The sequence below is a fragment of the Cannabis sativa genome, chromosome 2, assembly GCF_029168945.1.
Source record: "Cannabis sativa cultivar Pink pepper isolate KNU-18-1 chromosome 2, ASM2916894v1, whole genome shotgun sequence".
NCBI lineage: Eukaryota > Viridiplantae > Streptophyta > Magnoliopsida > Rosales > Cannabaceae > Cannabis > Cannabis sativa.
Window position 1 is genome coordinate 12688127 of NC_083602.1, and position 11734 is coordinate 12699860.

Consider the following 11734-nt stretch of genomic DNA (forward strand, 5'->3'; position numbering starts at 1 on the left):
CTCACACAGTAACCCTACTCGATTTGCAGTTTATACAGCAATCTAAATCGCAACTAAAATTCAACAAAAAAAATTTGTGTAACTTACCGAGGTAATTTCCCAAAAAGAAATTAATGAAAATTGTTTGTCACTTAATAATTAAAATATGACATTTTATCTAATTTCCATACAACAATTAAAATTTTAATAATTATCTCTCAAAAAAATTAAATTTAAATAATTTCAATTTACTATGGAACACGACATTTCATAGCAATACTTTATTTTATTTGTATATTAAGGAGTGTTAATTACAACTTCTTGCTACAATATCTTAGTCAATTTTTATGCCCGATTTCACATATCAAAATATTTTTTAAAAATTTTTTATAGCGATATTCATTATAGTTATAATATCATCCTTGTAAATTTTTAAAAATTTTTAAATAGTTTATAGTACCGAAAACAGAGAACCTGATATTTCTATCTACCAGGCACGTTTAAAGAACTTTAAACCTAATTTTAGCACTGTAAACTATTCGAAAATTTTCAAAAATATATAGAAATGATATTATAACTATAATAGATACTACCAAAAAAAATTGAACACAAAAGTTAACTAAAAAACTATAATAAGAGGTTGACTGTAACACACATCCTTTGTTTTTGTTTTAAGGAAAAGTAGAAAGAAAAATTCTTTTCTTTTACTTTAGTTTGTCCAAATTAAAACACACAAAAAAGAAATGTTATGATTAAGGGAATATAGTTAGTGCGGTCCCAGCTTGTGAATGAGACAGACCATCAAGTCAACAACTGAAAAACAGACGAAGTTCAATAGTCTATACTCTCTACTGCCTTAACTTCTCATCTTTCTAGTCTTTTGTTTGATAATGGCAGATTTAGCTTACACCATAGCTGGAAATTTCTTGGACAAACTGGGTTCCCTTGCTTATGAAGATGTTACCGTGGCATGGGGAATCAAGGGAATGAAACAAGATCTTGACAAGCTTAAGCTAATCACATTCGCCCTCCAAGATGTGCTTTTGGATGCTGAAACTAAGCAAGAAAACAATCCCCAGCTCAAAAACTGGCTCTGTCACCTTAAGGATGTGTTCTATTAGAGAACATTGTCCCACATGGATTAAATGTAAAAGTATTGAGCCATATATAACATAAGCTACTCCACTCATCATTAATTGGTTTTGAGATGGAATTTGATGATTCTCAACATGTTCCAATCCTCTTGTTTATCGTTTTAGTGTTGTTCATCGAGATAAGACAACAATTAGATGAGATTGCTAAAAATATGGAAAAGTTTCATTTGATCAAAACTAATCTTAATATGGATCAAAACCCTCCAATGCATGACAATAGGGATATGTGTTAGGCTATTTTTAGCCTATGTTTCGGGTCACAATTATATTTGCTTTTTGATGTTTTAGGACAGAATTACGCTTGTTTTCTGTGTTTTCAAGTTTCTCAAAGCTATGGAAGCTCCGGGCTATAAAAGTGCAGCAAAAGACAAATGGAGCCAAGAAAAACGCAAAATTAAGGTTCGGTACACTTCTGGCCATGGCGACCCTATTCCTGGCTGCAGCTAAATACTCTGGGCAGAGAGACGGTTTTGAGCTAGGTCAGTAGCCGCGGCGAGATGTTCTACCGCTGTGGCCACATCATCACTCGTCGCGGCGAGGCGAGGAAAGCTATGGCCGCGGCGAGATCCCGTACAAGTGAGGGCAATTTCATCTTTTGAATCTGAAAACGAGAAATAAGAAGAAAACTGCGAATAGAAGACCGGGGAAGCGATTTGGAGACCTAAAAAGCAGTCAAGAGCGGCTGGAGGAGCAAAGTGGAGACCCAGATTCATTCCACCAACAGTTTCTTTCTTCCTTCCTTTTCAATTACTTTATGTTAAATTCTGTTTTTGGAATGGTATTGAACATGAGCTAGTCTTCCATTTAGGGAAGATGATGAATGTTTGTTAAAGTTTACCCTAGTTAATGTTAATTGCCATTCCTGTTCATTCTGATATTGAAATTATCCTTATTTGTGTTATTCCATGTTAAATCTTGATCATGTTTTGCATGTTCTATGATGTCAATTCAAAATCTGAAAAGTGAGAATTGAGAATGCTAAAATTTGGACAACCTAGGTTTATGTAAAACGAAGGTATTTGCATGACTTATGTGAGAATTTAGATTATTGCTTAATGTAGATTTTATGTGATTCTAATTAAGAGAGTAATTAGAGAGCATGCGATTTAGAACCTAGAAGATATGAAAAGAGCTAGGTTAATTTGAATATTTGTCATTCACAATAGATACTGGAATAGTAATTAGGCATTAACAATTGGGTAAACCTATCAATAGGATTCTCTTCCCTATCTTCTCATCTTGATTAACTTTTATTGTCTATTTAAGCTTCTTGAATTTTGATTCGGTTATTAAACTTGAAAAATATTGATTTGCCAAATAAAAATATAGATTGAGTCTAGTGGTACTCAATCAAATTCCCTGTGGTTCGACCTCACCTGTGTGAGCTTACTACTTGATTACGTGCACTTGCGTACTATTTATAATTTTCGTAACAATATGATGGCTCACTCTTTTGTTAACTCTTCAGATGTTATTGGTAGAGATCGTGAGTATGGTATTAAAGGAGCAACCTCAAGAAAGTAAGAATCAAATAATATATGTTATATTTGTAATTGGGATGAGAGGTTTAGGGAAGACCACACTTATTTTTCTTATTCCATTACAATTCATATTACCATTACTATTCCTATTACATTACATTACATCAAAACAAACATCACCTAAACTTTTTTTTCTTACAAAATTAGTTTCGGAAGGATCAAACAAAACAAAACTTGAGAAGAATTAAAACAAAAGACAGGTTCCAGTATAGAGAACTTGAGAGTTTTAAATGTTTTCTTTGCAACACTGAAGATGAGACCGTGGCACACCTATTTTTTGAATGTTCTTTTTTCTTGGAATGCTTGGAAAAGATGAAATCATGGCTGAATTGGAGAATGACTGCCACTACCTTAAAAAGAATTATAAGGTGAATAAGTAAGGTGAAGAGATCATTTTTTGCTGCTGTCATTACAGCCTTTGTCTATGAAATATGGTGCACAAGAAACACAGTTTTATGGCAAAATTCTAATACTAATGTAGAATATGTAATTGTCAAAGTGAAAAACACAGTGAAAAAGAAAATTACATGTATATGACCAAAAACAGCAACTAGAAGTGTGAAAAAATAGTTTGATACCTTGTAAAGTTTTAAAGATATTTAGATTCTCCTTATTTGGAGAATACTATTAGGTGGTACGAAAAGTTTTTGAACAATACACATATTTGATTTATCAAAAAACAAAAAAAAAGAATTAAGAATAGTATCACTTATATTTCTTCAACTATATATAACTTCATTGTAGAAGATTTTGCTATGAAGCCAATTAACATTTTAAGAATAAGGAATGGTTTTTAACGTTGCATACACTCCAAAAAAAAAAGTCATTCTTTACTTGTGTACAAAATATTATAAAATTGTCACATAAGGAAGAATAATTTATATATATATACATATAGACAAATAATTGCACTTGAACATTTCTTTCTCACCACCCACAAATATTGTTGTGAAGAAAGAAAATTCAATCACTTGTTCTTTCAATATGGCTGAGCTAGTTTCCAGTATAGCTTTAAATGTGTTGAATAAGCTAGCTTCCCTTTCTTATGAGGAGTTTAACATGGCATGGAGCATGAAAGATGACCTCAAAAAGCTTCAACAAATCATGTCTAACCTCGGCGATGTGCTCATTGATGTGGAAAGTAAGCAAGGAAAAAGTAGAGAGCTTAAAAACTGGCTCGCTCAACTTAAAAATGTTTTTGATGACGTGATCGATGTGCTCGATGAATTTGAGTGCGAAATACTGAGGAGACAAGTTGTAAAAGAACATGGCTCTTTTTGTAGAAAGGTACGTACCTTAATTATTAGCATAGCTCAATTTTTTCCTCAATTCAAATTTTTTAACAATTGGTATTTTTCAAATATTAATAATTAATGTGTACTTAGTCCATATGATCACATATGGAGTAAATATTTTGATAATTAACTCAAAAATACTTCAACCTTTTATTTTTTAAAATAGAACATAATAATATTCTAAATTCAAAATATCAAATTCCTTTTACATTGTCATTATTAAATATATAAATAGAAAATAATTTTTACTTTTTTTTTCTCCAACTCAAATAAAATAATTAATTTCAAAATTAATCCTTTTTTCTTTTTCACCTCATAAATTTAGAAATAATATATTTATTCAAATCCAAAATTAATAATTAATAGTTAATTCTATAATTAATCATTGAACCTCATTTATCGTAAAAATATATATTTGACGTGACGAAAAAATTCTCCTACAATTGTCAAATTACCATGTATCAACTCCTACCTTAATATGATGTTGATAGAGCCGCCTTGGGAACTTATGAACCTATAATTTTAAGCTCCAATAAATATTGTATTATTACTAATCAAAACTTTTTGATTAAATAATTATATATTTATAAATTAATTCCATAATTACTCCACTATAAATATGGTAATACTGTACTCTTGATAATTATAGATGTATATATTTACATAGAACTTTATTAAAGAATAAAGTATCCATTTATATGATCATTACATTCATCCTAATCCTCTATTAATGGTTCATAATTAAAGGAAATAAAATTACTATTTTACCGTTTTAATTATATCTTATTCCTAGTGTTGACTGAGATTTTCGGTAACTTAACTAATAATTATAAAATAAAGAAAAATAGAGCTTAAAATAAAATGAGATGAAAATTTTTACGTGATTCGAATGTTAATGAATCCTAATCCATGAACCAATATTATTGGGAGTTGTTGTATGAGCACAACAATAGTGGTTCTCTCTGTTGGATTTTGTGCCCTAAATAAAACCCATTACAATATGATCAGTTATCAATCTAAGAAATTTGAAGTGATTTATGTTTGCATGAAAAAATTTTCATGCTTATGGTTTAATATGTTTATATATGCACAAAATCTGTTAAGTCTAGAACATATATTTATTCACAATTACAGTATTGTCAACACAGTGGAATGTGATTGTGATTATATGATTCAAAAGACTAAGTCCCTGTTTCATCAGTGTTGATGTGATAATCAGCGATGATGTGTACTTACACTTGGAGTAAGTGTTATGTTCTTTCTAGGACATTGGTAAAGTATACTAGTTTCGAATGTATAGAGTATACATTGGACTGGACGAATATTGAACTTAGTTAAGATATTATAAACTTACCGTTGTATCTTTCCAATTCAATATCAGTAGTAGATCTTAGATTAAAGGAATCTAAATCCTGATATGCTTAGGCTCAACTCAGGAGTGCTATTCATGTTCCTTGATTTATTAGTTAAGCCTACTTTTGGGTCAGGGTGATACGTATATTTTGGGAACATGATAGTATGATTGAGTGGGAGCGCTGAACATAAATATGGAATTTATAGCTTCCACTGGTGTATAGAAGTCAAGTGATGATTTCCTTCGAGCTTAGCTAAATAGAAGTGTTGCCCCTGATTTTGCCCAATATACGTGGACCAACCGGACAATGACACGTGGATGGAAAGGGTTTAGCATTTAAATTAAATAGCTAAGTCTTTATAAAGCAAAGGATTATTTTGGATATGCCTCTCGGAGAAGGCCTGCAAAGTTTCATATGCTCCCGCAGAGCAAGATGGCATCAAAGCATTTCCGGGTGGTGTCAAGCTTCCTCTGAACAGTCATCTCGCATTTCATGTCGCATGGGAGGAGGCGTATAGGAACTGCCACACGCAATAAAGTCTGACGACACAACCCCCGATCTGTACCTACTAGGCTATGACCAATAAAGTTTAGTTACGGCTACTCTGTGAAGAATCACATCAGTCAAAAGGGATTAAGAACTGCCCTCATAAAATCCCTACAACACCTAGGGATTAGACCATGGATTACCCATGATATATTCATTGGAAATGTACAACTTTACTGATAGTCACAGAAATGCATGTACCTTAATTTTGGGGATCACCCCACAAAAACACTATAAATACCCCCCAAAGCTCATTAAAGAGGGGTCGAGAATTTTGGGTTACATAAGTGCTAGAAGAGTAAAAACTCACCAAGAACGTTCTCTGTATTAAATACTATCATAAATACACAGACTCGTGGAATAAGGCTCATTAACGCCCCAACCACGTAAAAAATCTCCTTCTTACTTTTTGACAGCTCTCTAAATTATTATCATTTTATTGGTTGCCGAAAACCTCAGTCAACATTTTGGTGCTTTCATTGAGAGCTGAAGAAAGCGTCTGTAAGTAAACACTGCGTTGTAACAACACAACAATGGTGGAGACTCGAAGCACACGTCAACCTCGCCCTCTTCAAGATGCTCAAGATCTGAATGTGGAGGACGTAGCATCAAGAGCAACCGAGGGTTCCGAGGAAGAAGAAGGAATTCCTGATGACGATTACGAAGGAAACCTCGATGAGTACGCCTACGATGAAGGCAGCTACTCAGAACTGGTACTCTTAAGGGAAAAGGTAATGCAAAAAGCCATGGAGGCAGCAGGAATCCACGTGCATCCTAAAGCTATCCCTGCGGGACTTGGCAAGGAACCAAAGAATCCTCGCCAAGTACCCAAAAGCAAAAATCTAGGGAACCAAGCTGTATAAGGTATCCTGCCGAAGGGAACCAAAAGAAAAACCCTACTTCTACCCCCGGGAAAAAGAAAAAGGTGCGGGATCCGCGAAAGGTCCGCTCAGATTTCCTGAAAGGGAAAGGTCCGCAGAGGGGCAAGCTCCAAAGAGGGAGTCTTGGCCCTCAGGATCGAGAGGACCGAAAAAGCATTTCCGTGCACCAAGAGCTCGGAGGGAGAGGAAGAAGGGGACAGAAATGTCCTCCCGTTGATCTGAGGAATCAAATTAACGGAAACCAAGGTGACCTCTGGGATCACCTTAACCAAAAGAAATACGAACATGCGGTCTCCACGGGAACGTTAAACGAAGGAATCATGGTAGAACTCGCCATACTTTGAAAAGACATCGTCTGAGTCTCCCGAAGACAGAAAGACGACGACACCGACTCAGACGTGAGGACCGGGAACCATGTGCCAAACACATCCTGGAAGCATAGTTCCCCAAAAACTTTAAGATGCCCGAAATGGAAGCTTATACCGGGAACTCTGATCCAAGTGATCACCTGTCACGGTTTAACTGAGTCATGACGGTCATGAGAATCAGCAATGACGCTAAGTGTCTGCGCTTCCCGCTTACTCTAAGCGGGTCCGCGGAGGAGTGGTTCAAGAAATTGGAACTAGGATACGTGGGTTGTTGGAATAAGTTACAGACCAACTTCCAAAGATAGTTTGTCGCCGCAAGGAAAGTCAATCTGGAGGTCAGCGCCTTGACTAACATCAAGCAGCTGCCTACGGAGACGTTAAAGAATTTTATAAAGAGGTTCCGGGAAGAAGCCTCTAAAACCAAGAAAGTAGATGATGGACAACAGCTTGCCCTCCTCCAAGCAAGCATCCGTACAGGGACTCCATTCTGGAACGAACTACAACAAGAAGGAGCTGCAAACCTTCAGGACTTCCAGAAGAGTGTCCAAAAATACATTAACCTTGAATAGGCACAAATAGTGGCCTATGGAGGATATTATCCCACCAGGATAGCGGGATATGTGCCCGGAGCCCAGCCCTCGGGCACTGTGCCGGCAGCAGCTCCACCGATGAGCGACATACAGTTTTCTGCCCCTCCCGGATATACCCAAGGCCAGGCCCTGGCCCCCGCATCATCCCATTTTGGAAATCCCTCAGGGATAAATGGACAAGCCCCCTCGCACTTTGCTCCGACAATCAGTCTAGCCGGTCCTTCCCAGGGCTCGAGGAGTAAAAGGTCCTCCAAAGGCAGCACTCGGACGGAGGAAAAACAACAGAATAGGGGGTATACTCCCCAATATACCCAGTACACGGAGTTAACGGACTCCCAAGAGCGTGTGTACTTTGCTACTAGGCAAAATACGTACTACCGGAGACCACCTCCTTTGTACAAAGATAGCTCCCTAAGGGATCCCAACAAGAGATGCGAGTACCACAACGACATTGGGCACAGCACCAATGAATGCAAAAATCTCAAAGACGAGATTGAAAACTTAATCCGATTGGGACACCTCTACGAGTTGATCATGAATCGGTTGCCTCACCTCAACCCGGGTCAGGCGGCTGGAACTTTGCCACAAGTAGCACCAGGGGGTGCAGCAAGGGTATTGGCTCCAGCTGTCCCCCCCCCCCCCCCCCCGAGATGCTCAGCATATTCCCGGCCTACCACCTAGACCCAACGGAAGAGTGGCTATGATCTCGGGAGGACCCCAGATCGGAGGAACCACCCGCAAAGAGCTGAAACGGTACGCAGGGGCCGTGAAACACGATGAGGTGTGGGAAGTTACTCAACTCCCAGCTCAAAGGCCCCGGATGATGGATCAACCTATTAAATTGACGGAAGAAGATGCAAAAATAGTGCGTTTTCCCCAACATGACCCCTTGGTCATCGAGACCCCCATTGCCAATAAGGTGGTGGCCAGAGTCCTAATTGACAACGGGAGTTCTGTGAATTTGCTGTTTAAAGAGGCCTTCACTGCAATAGGCCTGGCGGAATGAGACCTCTCACCAAGTGGTTCCCAACTCATGGGGTTCAATGGAACAACACTTATCCCAATGGGAAAAGTGAGGCTTCCAGTCACCTTGTGCCCGGACACACCCCAGAGCACTTTCAAGTACTGCACGTTCGTTGTGGTGGACTGCCCGAAAGCCTACAACGCAATCCTCGGTTGACCGGCCTTGGTGGACTTTGGCGCAGTCACATCAATATGGCACTTGTGCCTGAAATTCCCCACCCAGGAAGCTGGGATAGGGACGGTGAGGGAAAATCAGGGGGAGGCGAGGCAATGCTATAACGTTGCTGCCCACCTACCCGTGTTGATGGTCCGAGAAACTATTGAGCCAGAAATGGCTGAAGAAGACGAGTTGGATCCCTGTGTGGGATCCGAAAAAATCGTGAAACCAATGGAGGACGTCGAGGAGATATCAGTGTGCGACCTCGACTCCACCAGAGTACTTCGGCTAGGAAAGAGCCTAGACCCGGAGGAAAAAGAAAAGATAATAAAGACACTGAAGGGTGCCATTGACGTTTTCGCATGGTGCCAAGAAGACATGATTGGCATAAGTCCCCACGTCATCACCCATGTCCTCAATGTCAACCCGGACATGCCGCCGGTCCAGCAGAAACGACGTCCCCTCGACTCAGTGAAGGCCGAAGCCTTAGAGAAATAGGTGGACAAGCTATTAACAAGCGGCATGATCCGCGATGTCTACTACCTGGAATGGCTAGCCAATCCGGTCCTGGTGTTGAAGCCTAACGGGACCTGGCGAGTTTGTATAGACTTAACTGATCTAAACAAAGCTTGCCCAAAGGACTGTTTCCCTCTACCCAGGATCGACCAGATGGTAGAAGCTACCTCCGGATTCAAATTACTGTCCTTTATGGACGCATATGCCGGTTATAACCAAATAAAAATGCACGTAGCAGATCAAGAGTGCACTAGCTTCAGGAGTGATAAGGGGGTATATTGCTACCTAGTCATGCCTTTCGGACTGAAAAACGCTGGCGCAACGTATCAAAGAATGGTTAACCGGATGTTCAAAGGCCTCTTGGGGCGAAACATGGAGGTATACGTGGATGATATGCTGGTCAAGTCAAAGGCGTGCAATAGCCACGCAGACGACTTAGAGGAATGTTTTGAAGTGGTCCGGAGATACAGAATGAAGCTCAACCCAAAGAAATGCACTTTCGGGGTTAAGTCAGGGAATTTTTTGGGCTTCATTGTCAGCCAGAGAGGGATTGAGGCAAATCCAGAAAAAATTCAGGCCCTCCTGAACATGCCACCCCCAAAGAAACACAAAGACGTGCAGAGCCTAACCGGAAAGGCTGCTGCTCTGAGCCAATTTATCTCCCGGTCCACAGATAAATGCATTCCCTTCTTCAACATTATGAAGAAGTGTCAGAAGTTTGAATGGTCTGACGAGTGCGAGGAGGCATTCAAAAAACTAAAGAAACACATGGCCAAGCCTCCAATCATGTCAAAGCCTGTTCTCAGAGAGGACTTGTTTCTGTACTTGGCCGTCTCCGAGCACGCGGTTAGCGCAGCCTTAGTTCGGGAAGAGAAGAAAACTCAGCATCCCGTGTACTACCTCAGCAAGCGCATGATAGGGGCAGAGACGCGACACCCTCTCATTGAAAAATTGGTCTTTTCCCTCCTAATGGCCTCGAGGAAGTTGAGACCCTACTTCCAAGCTCACCCAATCAAGGTCTTTAGCTTCAGACAGTGAGATTGAGGAACTGGGGGTAGTACCCGTGGAACGCTTGGCAGAGCCAAGCATCAAAATAAAAGAGGCCATAGCAACGCTTGGTGTCACGGGCCGCCTATTTGGACACCCCCAAGTAGGTGGAACGTGCGTCACTTGCTGGCACACCGAGCTAGCAAGTCAGCCTAAACGCGCCTGCAGGCAAACAAGTTCAAAGGTTAGGCACGATACATGTCTCGCACATGTTGAGTGCAAACAAGAAGCATGAGCAAACAAACACAAAGCGTCCCCCAAGGACCAATCTCACACAACCCACAAGCAAACATATAGACAAATGGCACGCAATGACCCAACAAAGGCAACAAACAGGCATCACAAAGACCATATAGAAGCATACACAAGAAGCATGGATAAACATCGTTTTATTAATATATGGCCTTGATAGGGCAAGGGAGTACACAGCTGGGCCCCAATCATGCTGGTGACAAGGTGCTTCATAAGTCACCTGGTCACCCCCCCCCCTAAAGAGCTTATTGGGGTTTTAAGGGATTTCCAGGAACATAGATGATTTTAGCTCTGTAGACATATGTGAAGGAAATACAAATAAAGAAAGCTAAACAACAAAAGGTTCCCAACCCCCATGAGGTGCTTGGTGCAAGACTTGACTAATGCTCAAGCACCAAGGCATGCTCATGTTACAAAATACCCCGATGAGGTGCTTGGTGCGAGACTTGACTAATGATCAAGCACCAAGGCATGCTCATGTTACAAAATGGCCCTAGTGTGGGTGTGCCATGGGGCAGCACGCCACATTCTCCCCCACTTAATTGTTCGGCGTCCTCGACGAACCTGCTGCATGATCTTCATTCTTCTGTATAAACTGCTGCAAGTCCTCCGCCTTTTCCCAGCTGATCTCGTCATCAGCAAGGCCCTTCCATTTGACCAGGTACTCTTTTCTCTTCTTTTTCTTCACACGAACAGTTCTTTCGGGAAGGATTTCTTCTGGTTCTCTGCTCCTGCGTCGTTGAATGCTGATGTCGCCCCTGGTAGATTGGTTGCGCACTGGATCTTCTGGATCTTCATGATACGGCTTGAGGTTGCTGACGTGCAGGACCGGGTGTATCTTCATCCACGAAGGTATTTCGACTTTGTAGGATGCTAGGCCAATTTTGGAGATGATTGGAACAGGGCCCTCGTATTTGCGTACGAGTCTGATGTCCTTGTCCCCTCGGAATCTCAATTGTTCTGGCCGCAGTTTGATCAATACTAAGTCACCTGTCTTGAACTCCAGCGGTCGGCGTTTCTGATCTGCCCA